General features: G+C 36.6%; 1 long non-coding RNA gene across 1 annotated transcript; it reads left to right on the top strand.

Moving 5' to 3' along the window:
* The first annotated feature begins 7,671 nt into the window (after nt 1–7,671).
* On the top strand, nt 7,672–9,974 carry LOC121405810. Its single transcript, XR_005968704.1, has 3 exons — nt 7,672–7,699; nt 8,266–8,341; nt 9,872–9,974. It is a non-coding gene; the product is annotated as an uncharacterized LOC121405810 (long non-coding RNA).
* Nucleotides 9,975–15,506: the final 5,532 nt, after the last annotated feature.

Raw genomic sequence — 15,506 nt, 5'->3', positions numbered from 1 at the left:
CACACCCGAATAACCAACTTTCGACTGGGAAAGCTTGGAAAGAATGGCTTATTATTATTATTTTTATTATTTTATTTGGCGTCACCTGTGCCTGGAAGGCGAAAAGCGAACTGACTCACTGTGACCCGCAGGTCTCTCCTCCCGATATAACTGATTAGGGGGAAGGAAGGTGGACCACTCCTTGGGGGTTTCGATCGTGATTTTCGATCTGATTTTTTGATTTTCGATCTGAAAAAAATGAGTTTAATGGACGTTTTTGATAAAGAAAAAGATATATATCCAAGAAAAGAGGATTGCAAATCGAAGCAGGAGTTCTTTTAAGGCTTAAAAGTGAAAACGGAACATTTGCTTCACCTATTTAATCATGAAAAGTATGGGTTTTTGCTAGAGAAATGATGCGAGCGCGAGCTGAATTTTTTATATTCCAATCAAAAAAGCGGGCATTTTGAGCACGATTTTAAATAAAGAACGAGTTGTGTATCTCATTCTCGCTTGCTGACGATTACAATCTTGTTTTTTTTTGGCATATCTGGAATTATTGGGGGGGGGGGCAAAATAATATGTTCCCCCCATATTTTCATTGGTGGGGCGATTGCCCCCCCCCCCCCCCCCTACTCCAATCGACGCCTCTGCTAATTATGATAATAATAATAATAATAATAATATAATAATAATAATAGTGATGATGATAAGAAAAAAAGCAGAAGAAAAAGAAGAAAACAAGAAGAAGAAGAAGACTGAGAAGAAGAGGAAGAAGAAGAAGAAGAAGGAAAAAAAGACTGAGAAGAAGGCCGGAGGAGAAGAAACTAGAACAAGAACAAGATGAACGGTAATAATTAAATAATTAAAAGCGGTATAACTACTAATACTGTTCATAACAATTACGCTAACAATATAATAATAATGATAATAATAATAGTGATAATAATGATGATAATATTGACAACAAACTATGCAATTTACAATAACAGTTTTAAAATGATGCTAATGAAAATAAAGTATGCTATACTTCTACTACTACTACTAACCATGATAAAAAATATGATAATAATAATAATAATTTATCATATAGCAATAATAAATGTATAACTACATTAACTACTAAATGTACCATTATTATTACTACTACGACGACGATGCGGTGACTACTACAACTAATTAAAGTTATAAGTGACAAAGTAAAAACAACTTGTAGCAATTTATAATCACCAAAGTATAATTTGTCCAGTTAGTTTCCCCTTAAAGGAATCGTCCAGGCTGAAAATCTTAATAAATACAGTAAAATTCACAGAGAAAAATGCTGACAATTTTACTCAGAATCGGACAAGTTTTTAAAGTTTATTAATATTTTGTGAAAACAGTTATATGCACATCATCAAGATGTGCTGATGATGTCACATCCCCACTTTCCTTTTACTTATGTTATTATACATGAAATTATATTTTTTTTTCATTTTTTCATAAATCTGTAAATGATTTGTCTCCATTATGATGAAATAAGATGCGGCAATAAATAAATAATGCACTTAGTTGTCAATCCAATTGTTTTAGTTCTTGGTAGAAAAAACAATTGAATAAACCTAATTTCATGAAATAAAATACAATATATGACATCATCAGCCCATCTAATGAATATTCATGAAGACATGCCTAGAATTGTTTCACAGGAATGATGCAAATATTTAGAATTCAATAACTTCGTTATTTGTTATCCGATTTTGATCAATTTTCCAGCATTTGCTCTGCGAATTTTACTCTATTTATTGAGTTTTTATATGTCTTTTATCACTAATACACGGCCCCAAATACCATCGTCAAATTAAGCAGCACTTTACATCAAAGTTTAAAAAAAAACAAATAACATAAAAATTTCTTTCCAACAAGTGAATAGATAATATATGAATAAATTGTTTGAACATATTGTATTCATCAAGCTTGTATGAATCTTAATCTTACATTAATAATGCAGTGATCAACAAACATTGTCTTACGTATACCCTATAGGCTATAATTGTTTTTCAAAAATTGAACTTTAATAGGTCTATTTTACATCCTACTCATAGAATGCAGTGTGATACTACGGTGAATATGGTGAATATCATCTTCTTCCATGATCGTGAGGGGGCAATTTTACCACTGAACTATACCACTACGTTTTAATAGGTCCATCGAGTGCAAATTACCTGCAATTCGGCAAAGGCAAACATTCGTGTTGAACCTGAATACAGCTGCATTTGAACATAGAGCTCTATGATTTGAACATGTTCTGTTGTTATCTTCAGTGCGGACCTTTGCATCGCGCGCCCAGCTGATAATGTAAACAAACGTAGACTCTTCACTAGTTGCTTTTTAGCTATTTTTGCGGAGAATGCCTTCGCCAGGGTGTAAAACGGAAACGCGCGCCCCGGTGGACTCTTACCCACGATCTTTGGTTCGACGGGCAGACACGTTACCGACAGAGCCAACAACGCTCTCAAAGGGAATTTATTATTCGAAAGGGAATTCAGGTATTACCGGATAGTGAAACCCGTTCAAAAAGCTGATGCACTAATCATCTATAGGGGAATGGATATCGCTAGGTTAGCAAGATCACTCCCAGACCCAATAGAAACGGATGTAAGCAATCCAATGAATGAATACCAAAAGCTAAGGAGAAACTTGATGAGTATTACAAGCCTAAGAAAAAAAAGAAATCGTGCTCGTTACATGTTTTCGAAAACAAGAATGCAAGAAGGGGAAACCACCGCTGCATATGCTGCTCGTGTTCGGGAAAAGGCTGTAGAGTGTGAATTTGGAAGTCCACAGGAGGAGATGATCCTAAAGCATTAAATTCAAACCCTTAAGAACACATCTCTAATTTAAAAGGCAATCAGTTAAGGGTTGAACCTGAACAAATTATTGAGTGAAGATACACAGAAAGAAGATGTTTCGCTTCAAGAGGCAAACATGAGTACGCAGGATGTACGTAAAGTTGGAAAAATGTACCCAAAGTCAAACAAGCAGAACCGGAGAACCAGAGAGCATCAGTTTAAAGCATTATCTAACAGATCCAATAGAGAGATCAAGTTATATCCCACAGAGGTTAATCTCAGTGCATTGACAACTGAACTTGATGTCAAAGGACAATTCACGACAACTGTGCAAAATGAAACCTTAGGTATAGAAACAGAATTCTTTATGATGACAGGGAAGATATACAGTGTACCACTACTGGGAAGAGCAGCCGCAACCAGACTAAAAATGTTGGATATACCCATACCCAATGATACTCTGCAAGCCACCGGATTCTAGGGATGAGATAATCAAGAAGAATGCTCAGGCATTCAAGTGCATTGGAAAGATACATGACAGAAGATGCAACAAGGATATTTATGCACATTTCCATATGATAGAAAGAGCAGTACCAGTTGCTTAAAAGTCACACCTTGTTACATACTATCTCCAGGAACTGCTTTATGAATGGTTAAATCACTATGTTGCTGAAGACATATTTGAGCCACTACCAAAAGATGAGCCGGTTACATGGTGTTCACCATTGGTGATACAACCATAGCCAATGTGTTAATACAAACTAAAAGAAAGTTTTACACAGAACATGATAAAAGTAAGCAATGATCTAAGAATACCAAATAAAGATAAAGAAACCCTTACGGAACAAACACAGTGTTACCACAGTGTGTTCACATAGTTGACTATGTGTAAACTATGTGTTAACTATGTGGTCACAGTGTGAGACTTCAGATCACATAGTTAATCACATAATTGCCCACATAGTTCGGTAACAAGCACAGTGTTACCACAGTGTGTTCACATAGTTGACTATGTGTAAACTATGTGGTCACAGTGTTAGACTGCAGATCACATAGTTAATCACACAATTGCCCACATAGTTGGGTAACAAACACAGTGTTACCACAGTGTGTTCACATAGTTGACTATGTGTAAACTATGTGGTCACAGTGTGAGACTTCAGATCACATAGTTAATCATAATTGCCCACATAGTTTGGCAACAAACACAGTGTTGCCACAGTGTGTTCACATAGTTGACTATGTGTAAACTATATGGTCACAGTGTGAGACTCAGATCACATAGTTAATCACATAATTGCCCACATAGTTGGGTAACAAACACAGTGTTACCACAGTGTGTTCACATAGTTGACTATGTGTAAACTATGTGGACACAGTGTTAGACTTCAGATCACATAGTTAATCACATAATTGCTCACATAGTTGGGTAACAAACACAGTGTTACCACAGTGTGACTATATGTGTAAACTATGTATTCACAGTGTTAGACTTCAGATCACACCTTAATCACATAATTGCCCACATAGTTGGGTAACAAACACAGTGTTACCACAATAAGTTCTTCAATCGTACCCGAAAAAATTTAACAAGCAAAAAAGGGTCTTCAAGCTCGTCAGGGGGGGGAGCAGGGAGGAGTACTAAACTTGAAAAATTGTTTGATGCACTATTCCCAATACAATCTCCATTTAGTTTATAATTTACACTGACATTTTGCCGGTAATTTGATATTTGATGATTTTTTTTATTTTCTTTTAAGATCATCATCGCAATGGATAAACTATCAGTAAAGGCTAACGTTTAATAGAGTTATAGATCTATACTAGATATCCGGAACTCTTCGGTAAATCTCGGCCTCGGAAATCTATTTTCGGCGAGGCATGCTACCGCTAGCGCGCTCGTGTACATGTACTATGTGCGTTTCAAATTCAAAGCTCACCGACGCCCGTTACAGTTTATCACTTCATCCAATATTTACGCCCGTTAGAATCTGATCTTACTGCACTTTGTCTTAATCTTCTTGAATTGATAAGGATATCAACCATGTTGGCTTTAGTACACTGGGTGGAAACAAGGAACTGTTACTTATAGCGATTTTGTAACAAACAAAAAGATGTTGGTCAACTTGGTGGACCCGAACTTGAGTTGATGAGGGCCTGGTGGAGTCCGGAACCCCGAAGCGAAACGGCCGGAACATTCGCTGGGATGTGGAAGGCCAAGGTGTTAGTGGCCAGTGGTAAATATATATTATTATATCCTGATTTAAACCTAATATGTAATTATTTATGCTCTCCCTTTGTCCAGGGGTAATTGTCGAACCGTGTCCGTATGTATATAGATCTATAGGCTATGTGGTGCTCGACTAGCATGACTAGCCTGGAATCGTCTGAAACTGAAAGTCATGATTTTAACCCAGGCCAAGGAACTCCTGCCCGCCCGCTACGCGGGCGGGAGTTCCCTGGCCTGGGTTACTATGAATTTAGCTCTACACAGTACTCTACGTAGTCGTAGGGTTACTCCCCACTGACGCCTGGGATCACGAGCTATTCACCCACGTACGGTACTGCCACTGGTACAAAACCTGAAACTTTCGCCCCCGAGATTTCTACTTTCCCTCTAAATCTAGCCCTAAAACATTTTAAACATGTAGGCCTACCTGTCATGGGGTTCTGAGCCGAGGAATTTATATATATTAATATGAATTATTTATAATCAAAAAATAAATTTTAATATTTGTTTAATAAGAATTTTTATCTCTAAATTGGTCGTTAAGACGGAATTGCTTTCCGGAAGTACGTCATACATAAGCGGTTCAAGGGTCGACGCTATTGTATTGTATTTCCGTTGTTTACATGTGGAAGGGGGGGGTCTACGCGGCATCAGTTAGGTAAGAAATCTTCATTTTTTATATTTTTATATAATAATATTTAAAACCTTCCTACGCATTAGGCGTAGGAAGGTGTAAGAATGAATAGAATTCTTGTGATTTTGGTTTAAAAAGATGGATTTTCTAGGGAAATCCATCTTTGTTTTAGTCCTTCGCTTAAGACACTATGGAGAGAGTGTCAAGACGTCAATGATGAAGAAGTATATGATAAAAAAAATCATCATCATTGTGTCCTCAAGACTAATACTAACGTATCTTAGGGTGTGTTTATGCTTCCATTGCGAGGACAGAATCAGCGATTTCAAACGTCGATTCAAAACGCCGATCGTAAACGTGGTTCTGGGAGTGCTGTTTATGCTTAACTTTTCAGAGCAAATCATGATCTTGTAAAGCGAGGTCAAATTGGGCGCACTTTTTTAATTGGGGGGGGGGGGGGGTCCGATTGTTGTTTTTACGTAGAGATAACAAGGAGCAATACGACTGTATTTGTCCGCGGATTTTCATCTCACCGGAAGCATGTACCAAATGACGTCATTTAAACACGTTTACGATCGTGGTTCTGTTTATACTTCCCCAGAAAGCCTGATTCTGGTCAAACGACGTTTACAAATGCACATTTTTGTGAGTTTACGATCGGCGTTTTGAAACAGCGTTTAACTGAAAGTAAGCATGAACGCAACAGTGTTTTGGACTAATCACGTTTGGAAACGCTGATTCTGGCTTGAAAAGTGGAAGCATAAACACGGCCTTACTCTCACCTAGCCAGGCGGCTTCTAGTTCTAGAGAGTAAAAATCAGTTACTAACGTAAGGTTACTCTCATCCGAAGCCAGGTCTTCCTTCTCATTGACCCACACGACGGAAGCCAAAACCTGAAACTTTCACCCCCGAGATTTCTACTTTCCTTAATAGAAAAGATCTAGCCCTAAATCATGTACATTGGAAAAAAAACTTCATTTCCGACATTTCTACGCTCTCGTTATTTTTTAACAAGAATTCATTAAAAAAATGAGAGAAATATTGTGAAAAGACGGAAGAGACTTGCCCGATCTTACTTCCTATTGTTCTTCGCCAACGTTACCCGACGCACGCGTCTATGAGAAGGAAGACCTGGCTTCGTATGAGAGTAACCTTACGTTAGTAAATGATTTTTACTCTCTAGAAGCCGCCTGGCTACTCTCACCCACGTTACGCGACTCAAGCGTCCGTATCGTGGGTGAAGAACAATAGAAAACAAGATGGCGGTGTAAACATCGGGCAAGTCTCTTCTTTTCATGATATTTTTGTCATTTTTTTTAATGAATTCTTGTCTAAAAATAAAATCCATAGCATAGAAATGTCGGAAATGAAGTTGTATCCCAGGTACATGATTTAAGGCTAGATCTTTTTAGAGAGAAAGTAGAAATCTCGGGGGCAAAAGTTTAAGGTTTTGGCTGCCTACATGCACATGTATACAATAGAAGCCCTGGCTTCGTGTGAGAATAAGTTACGTTAGTAAATGATTTTACTCTCTAGAAGCCTCCTGACTAGACTGGATTAGCATTACATCGGCTAATTAACAAATTTGGGGGCAAATTTAATGATGTGAAAGATTCTTACTAGTTTTTAAATAATAATTATGTTATTTAGATCTACTGAAAAATATGTCTACAACTCAAAATAGTTTGTGTGTACAGAATAAAATTATTTACGTCTATAACTTAAAAACTGGTGTCTGAATTCTGATTTGATAACTTGTCTGTACTCTGTAGTAATAAATCTAATAATGCTAAAACTCCATTTTTACAATGCATTTCATAAATGGCTCTTTGAAATTACTCTGATTATTTATGTCTGTCCTTAATGTGCCTGTCCCTTACAGAAAAAAAGCTGATGTACTAAAGAAAGAGAAGGAGTTCCTAAACACCGCAACCAGAGTAGATGAGGCTATGGATGAGTCTGATGCCACAGATGAGGACATGGAGGATGAGGCTTCAACCTCAAAAAAAGATGTGAGAAAGAGGGTACGTTGAAACTTTACATTAAACTTAAATTTTAAAGACGTGCATGGATCAGGAAATTTTGAATCCTACTAGCCAGGAAATTTAGTCCAAAGTGATAAGTGTTTACCTGAAGCAGGCCAGACTTTATTCTGTGATTTGCAAAAAAAAATGACTTCTACATAACTTGATATCGCTGCCAGTGGTGATTAAAAAAATTGCTCTTAAATTTCTACTTGAAAAAAAAAATGATGGAATTGGAAAGTATTGGTGGTACTACTTCAATAAAAGAAAATTCATTAGAAAAACTAAAAATAATGATACACTTATGAATTTTGTCTGGATTCCTAGTCTAGATACAGAATTGCATTGGATTTGCACATGACCGCGTACCCAGGTGTCGCAAATTTGAACTCAGAAGATATGCGAGACTTAAATGTGAGTGGCGCGGCGCGGTCACCCCCAAAAATCGCAGCTGAATGGTCTTGAAAAATGTTGAGCGGGGGGGGGGGCTAAATTAAATTTTAATTTTTAAAAATTCTAAACATATTCCATATGTGTTCATATTTTATTTCCATTTTTGGTTGCAGGTTGGGAAAGCTGACAGATCTGCTATGGCAGAGCTTCTAAAGAAGAAAAAGACTGAAGACCAGCGGAACCATGAAGGTCAGTTTCAAAGTTTATTATTTACGGCAAGATTCTGTGGCCAATTAAATTAAATGAAAAATCATGACCAGAAAACAAAATTCTCATATGTCCAGAAAGAGTATCTTCTCCAGAGCATTGCATTCATGCTTTTGGTGCAAATAGAATTTTACATCACAACAAAGAATACCTCTTAATTATCGAAGGTTAAACATATACCACATGAAAATGGTATCTGAAATTATGATGGAGTAGATGCTCTTTCAGGACATACATCTATATGAGATGAGAGTTCTGTTTTCCGGACATGCTTTTTCATTAAATTGGTGATTTTTTTAAATGTTAAAGTTTTTTCTGACTTTCTTGGTATATCATTGTAGGATATTGGCACTCTAAACGGATGAATTTTCATTGCTAGCCCTGGCATATCAACATTCACAAATAACACTGTCTCACACACAGATTTGCGTTATGGTAAATTCTAGTAGAAGGGGCTATGAAATGATGTGTCTGATGATATATCCACCGCAAAAATAAAGAAATCACTTTCAATTTTTGAAAAATGGCATTTTGGGCAATTCATATCGTCTGTGATGTCATAAAATCATATTTAAAAAAAAATCTCTGTTCTTTAATGATATTTATCAAACCTTCACTGATATATTTCTCAATTTTTTTTTGCTTCTTATTACAACCAATTATTCATCAGGGTGAACTTCCCCTTTGATAGCTTTTACATTTTCTTGTGTATTTTCTTGTGTATTTTGCCAAGAATGATTGTCTTTGCGTGAATCTACAAATGAATTCAGAATATCACAATTACTGTAAATAGGAAGATGCTCTGTAATTTCTCATATTACCAAGCTCGTCAATAATTTCAAGGCGGAGGGTTAGGGTGAATCTCCCTGAAAGAGAAACTACATGTACTACATGTAGAATAGCATAGTCTCTCTAAATGGTAATCTATTGTGAAAATAAGTTTTGATGTGGAAACAAAAACAAACGAACAGAAAAAGGAGGAAAAGGACACCGACTTTGATTTGAATCTACGTAACCATAGAAAACATTTTAATTTTTTAAGTAAGTGATTGATCTTCACAAATGTCTTGTCATTTTACATTTTACAACGATGCTGCCTGTCACCAGTACAATTTCTTCCAGAACGGCGGACCAAAGAAGTTAGAAATTAGAGTCAAAGGCTTAGACAATCAACCAGTTTAAGAACTTAATTTCCTTTAAGTCACTTCCTTGTCATTTCATAAGATATTTTCAATCAAGTAGGACTATAGAAATAAGATTACCGAGCCTGAAATCTTGATTTTCTTGCTTTAACTTATCTGCCCCTAATATTATAATCCTGTTTCATGGGTATGCATGGTTTTTTGTTATGTTTGTGACTCTTAGATACTCCACTGCAGCTGAGTAACCAACAGTCACAAACAGACGGAACTTGACTTGGCTTTAATTAATATTTATAAATGATGTAGAGTCTTTGATAAAAGTTTGAGACTTTGAGCCAGTTTTTGTGTCCTTTCATTTTCTTATATTCAGCACACACAACAAGTAAGTTTCCCTGCACTTCCATGGGCCAAGTACGTGCACGCATGGGCCAGAAGCTGAAAGATGTCCGTTCATCTCGAAGACGTGCAGAAAAGCAGGTAGTGTGATACCTTTTTTTGTTTGGAAATAAGCCTTAATATTGCCTCATACAAGTCATTAAAAAACCCATTTTATTCTGTTCATGGGTATACATGTATATTACACGAAAATGTCTTTCATGTATTATGACATGTCTGCTAATACAGCCAACTCAGGTTTATATAGTGTGTGCTTTCAAAATTTATCATGACATTCCAACTCCTGCTTTATCACCTTGTGCTATTCATCAAACTCAGATTGATATATTTTTATATTTATACTATGACAAATCATTTTCTTGCCATGTACCTTCCGTTTGATACTGTTTCCAAGTTCCAACTAATACAAAGGAATACTTATATGCAGCTATATGGACGCTAGTATATGCACTTCATGCAAGAGATTTGTGGACATTTTTTGGCTCTTGTTCATATTTTTCTGATATTTGTCTATAGGTGTAAAAAGGCAAAATATATGCAAAGTGTTCTTATTTTTGAAAAATAAATGTTGGTTACTTGTTCCTGTTTCAAAATTTCACAACTCTCTGTGATGGTAGGGATTTGCTTTACTACATGTGTAGGCGTTGCTTTTCCGACTACGGCGGCGTCGTCGTCAACATTGAAATCTTAACTAAGGTTAAGTTTTTGAAATGTCGTCATAACTTAGGAAGTATATGGGCCTAGTTCATGAAACTTGGACATAAGTGTAACTAAGTATCACTGACCATCTTGCATGAGTGTCCAGGTTGCATGATCAAGGTCATTTAGGGTCTGATTTTTTTTATGTCATAACTTTAAAAATATAAGGGCCTATTTTATGAAACTTGTACAAAAGTTGCTGATAATCTTACATAAGTGTCAGCCTGTCAGGTCACATGATCAAAGTCAAAGGTCACAGCACTGAAATCTGAACTGTTAATTTTTTTAAGTGTCATCATCATGATCCTATTTCATGAACTTGAACATAAGGGTAATCAAGTACCACTGACAATGAGTTTCAGGTCACATTGTCAATGCCAATGGTCATTTATGGTCAATAAAATTTGACCATGTCTGGTTATCAAAATCTTAACCAAAGTTTTTGAGATGTCATCTTAACTTTGGAATTTTATCGACCTAGTTCAGGAAAATTGGACATGAGTAGTTAAGTTTCACTTATCATCTTGCATGAGTTATAGGTCACATGATTAAGGTCAAAGGTCACTTAGGGTCAATGAACTGTGACCATGCATGCTCGAGATATTTTTTAAAATGTCATAACTTTTAAAGTTTATGGATCTGGTTCATGAAACTTGGATATAAGGGTAATCAAGTATCATTGATAGTCTTGCACTAGTTTTTAGTCAAATGTTTAAGGTCAAATGTCATTTAGCGTCAAAGAACTTTGACTATGTTGGTAATAATTTTGGAAATGTCTTCATAACTTTGAAAGTAAACTTGAACATTAGGGTAATCAAGTATCACTGTTTTTTATTCAAAGTCAGCATTGTGCGCTATATTGAATTGCGTGACACAGGCGGGACTGTCAGAGGCGTTCCACTTGTTTTTTTTTTCAAGTAACCTTTTCTTTTAAACAGGTTATTTTAGTTCGGTGTTTTCATCACTTGTAACCTTGCAAGTCTTGTTTCGAATGAAGATACTTGCATTTGAATGAAAGAACAACCTCAACGATAAATTTGTCAGAATATAGACTCATAAATGTTAGATACCTTAAAGGGGTACTCCAGGCTGAAAATAATCATATCAAAATAAATATAGTAAAATCCACCGAGCAAAACGCTGAAAATCTGATAGCAAATAGCGAAGTTATAGTATTTCAAGCTTAGCATTATTTTGTGAAAATAGTCATATGCAAGTCATCATGAATGTGCAATAGGTTGACTAATGATGTCATGTCCCACCTTCCTTTTTCTTATTTTATTTAATAAAATCATGATCATTTCATATTTTCCTACATGTGTACACGACATGTCTCCCTTGTAACAAAATAAGTTGGCACAATGATTTTCTTACAAACTAAATCAGTTGTCAATCCAATTATTTTATTATATCTGGTGACAAAATTTGACTAAATATAATTTTTTGAAAATAAAATACAAAAGATTACGTGGGGATATCATCAGCTTGCTCATTGCATATTCATGAAGACATGCATAGCACTGTTTTGCCCTAGTAATGCAAAAGTTAAAAATGTAATGACTTTGTCATCCTTGTCAGATTTTGATGAAATTTGCAGTATTTTATTTGTCTCCTTTTACTTTATTTGTTAAAATTGTATTATGTCAGCCTGGAGTACCCCGTTAATATGTTTACATTTAAGAAATATTTCATACCAGGCTTGTTTTCCCAAACAATTTCATTCCACAACGTATGTTTACTTGTGAAAATCGAGGAGAAAAATTCATGTTTGTATTCACAGTGCTTGTATTTATGACCCAGTTATTTTCATGTTGCTTTTATTATATTACTGTTTATTAAACTGAACAAAATGATTTTTTTCATTTTTTATTTCTAATTATATTTTCTCGTGTCTTGTAGATTGCTCTCCCTACTCTTCAGATTGGGACCAAAGCACAGTGTCTACCATGATACAACCACCCAAGTACCTATAGCCAGTGACAACAGACAAATTCTCAAATCAATTTTGTTGTGATCAGGAGGATGGAAGTTTTTAGTGTTGATTTTTTTTTACAAGTGGGTATGCAAAATGATGAAAGATATATTCTAAAATTTGATTTGAATTGGTGACGCTATTATTAGCTTCCACTCCTATTGAGATCAGCACTAATTGGCAATGATGGTATACTTTTGTGGTCAAGATTGCAGGACACTGTGCTTCGTTCCAGTTGGCCTGTGTTGCAGTGGTCTACATGGTATGTGCTGCATGGGTATGTAGTGGACTGCATGTGGTAAATGAGCTAGTGGCACATGCATACCACAGTGTGGTGGACTGTGTAGTCAATGTCCGTGTGGTGGACTGTGGTAGACATCACAGTAAGATGAGCACCTTAGTGTGGGGGACTATGTGGTATATGTCATAGTGTGGTGGACTCTGTGGTATATGTCATAGTGTGGTGGACTATGTGGTATATGTCATAGTGTGGTGGACTATGTGGTATATGTCATAGTGTGGTGGACTATGTGGTGCATGTCATAGTGTGGTGGACTGTGTGGTATATGTCATAGTGTGGTGGACTGTGTGGTATATGTCATAGTGTGGTGGACTATGTGGTTGATGTCATAGTGTGGTGGACTATGTGGTGTATGTCATAGTGTGGTGGACTATGTGGTGTATGTCATAGTGTGGTTGACTATGTGGTGAATGCCACAGTGTAAAGGACTATGTGGTTATAAACGTGTGGTACACAGTGTGTTTAATATGTGTTTCGGACTGTGTGGCGACTGTGTGGCAACACTGTGTTACACAGTGTTGCAAACACAGTGTTACCACACGTCCCAAAATCATATATTAAACACATGTGGTACACGCTGTGAACACACTGTGGTACACACTGTGTTACACACTGTGGTACACACTGTGGTACACACTGTGGTACACACTGTGTTACACACTGTGGTACACACTGTGGTACACACTGTGGTAACACTGTGTTTGTTCCATAAGGAAAGTAGCAGGATAAACCAGAATCCTGTGGTAGAGGACTTCATCCACAAGTTTCATGAGTGTAAAGTTTTCTCCAAGCTAGACGTGAAGAATGGATATCATCAGTTGATGCTCGCACACAGAGTCCAGACACAGAGCAACTTCCAGCACCCCATCGGGAAGCATGAGACCAAAAGACTGATCTTTGGAGCAAAATCATCACAAGACCTGTTTGATGAACAATCAGTCGCATCTTTGGAGATATCCCGTACTGCCTAAATCAAAGAGATGACATCTAGATAGAAGTGAAAACTCTTGAGCGGCACAGTACAACTCAAGAACAAGTCCTGAAGAGAGCTACAGATTTCAACATCACTTTCAATCCTGACACGTGTGAGTTTGGATTGGACCATCTAGAATTCTATGGCTACCTCTTTACCAAAGATGGACTAAAGCAAACTGAAGAAAAGGTCAGAGCAGTCAAGGAAAACTCGCAAGTAAGGTTCAAGGAAGACATGAGAAGTTTCCCTGGTATGATCGGGTATTTATCCGAATTTATACCCAGATATTCTACTCTCACTGCACCGATGAGGGAACTGACTAAGAAGGATGCTAAGTTCGTTTGGGGAGACGAAGAGGAAAATGCAAGTCGGAAACTGAAGGAAAATATCACAAGTGGAGATAATATCACATACTTTGACCCCAAATAAGCCAATCATTCTCAGAACAGGCAAGTTTCAATGAAGGCTTATCAGCAGGATTATTCCAGCATCTGAGAAGGGATGGCAACCTGTACATTTCGCCCGTAGAATCATGACAAAAGCAGAGAAGATATATAACCAAACTGAGAAAGATGTCTTGGCTTTAACTCTTACTGTGCCAATACGAATACCCCTTGATTGCCAGGGGTATTCGAGGGAATACGAATACCCCTTGATTGCCAGGGGTATTCGAGGGAATCCTAAATTGACCAAAACGCAAGCAGAGACTGATTTTAAAACGGTCATAACTCTTTACCCTTACATTGTATAATGAAACCTACACATTAACTGATGCATGGTTCATGGACTTTATGATCGTGTTATTTTCTTTCTTATTAGTGTTTTAAAAACTGAGAAAAATGTAATATATTACTATGCTCTTTTGAATGAAATAATATTTTGCTACTAAATTTGCTTCCTCTCAAGAATACACACACGATTGAAATTGTTCTTCTCCAAAAAGGGCATTGTCTTCGACCAAGTGACCAATCACAGAAAAGATGCGATCCCCACGCGAGCACACGCAATAATATATCAGAACCTTGTATCTTCAAAGTGTGGCCAACCGCAATCTTTCATTTGTGTAGTCTTCAAAATAAGACCCTTTTTTATTCGTAGTGTAACAAACAAAGTTATTGCCAGTCAGAAGGAGACAAAATATAAGATTGCAGATTATATATCAAAATATAGATAAAGAGAGATCGGACAAATTCACTACTAACAATTTTGTGGTATAAAATCCCACAAAATGATATGGGCGTTCTTGGCAAAGCACAAAACAGCAACAAAAAACACCCTTTATTTTTCGTTAATCAAAGAAGAGGAAATGCAGATTATACAAACAAATATCAATACAAATTTTCAAAAAAGAAATTAGGACTATTTGTTTTGTATTACTGGTCTGACCAATGTAGCCACCTCTTAACATTCTCTGCGACTGCATTCTTTTGCTCATGCCACCAAGTCATGAACAATAGATGCCCAGACTCTCTTTCATTTGGAATCTTGAATCCGCTCTCCCTCCTGACCTATTATCTAGGAGAGCAATTTATCACAGGATGTTCTTAGAAATTAGTCGGGGCTCACGCACGTCTTTTGATTTGACTATTCAATACTTTCAAAGTTTCCGGTATTTATTTCTTTTTACATTCTACTTGTTTGTGGGTCACCCACGTAAAAAGAAA

Source organism: Lytechinus variegatus, chromosome 1 (genome assembly GCF_018143015.1).
Source record: "Lytechinus variegatus isolate NC3 chromosome 1, Lvar_3.0, whole genome shotgun sequence".
NCBI classification, from domain to species: domain Eukaryota; kingdom Metazoa; phylum Echinodermata; class Echinoidea; order Temnopleuroida; family Toxopneustidae; genus Lytechinus; species Lytechinus variegatus.
This window is presented reverse-complemented; position numbering and strand designations above follow the sequence as displayed.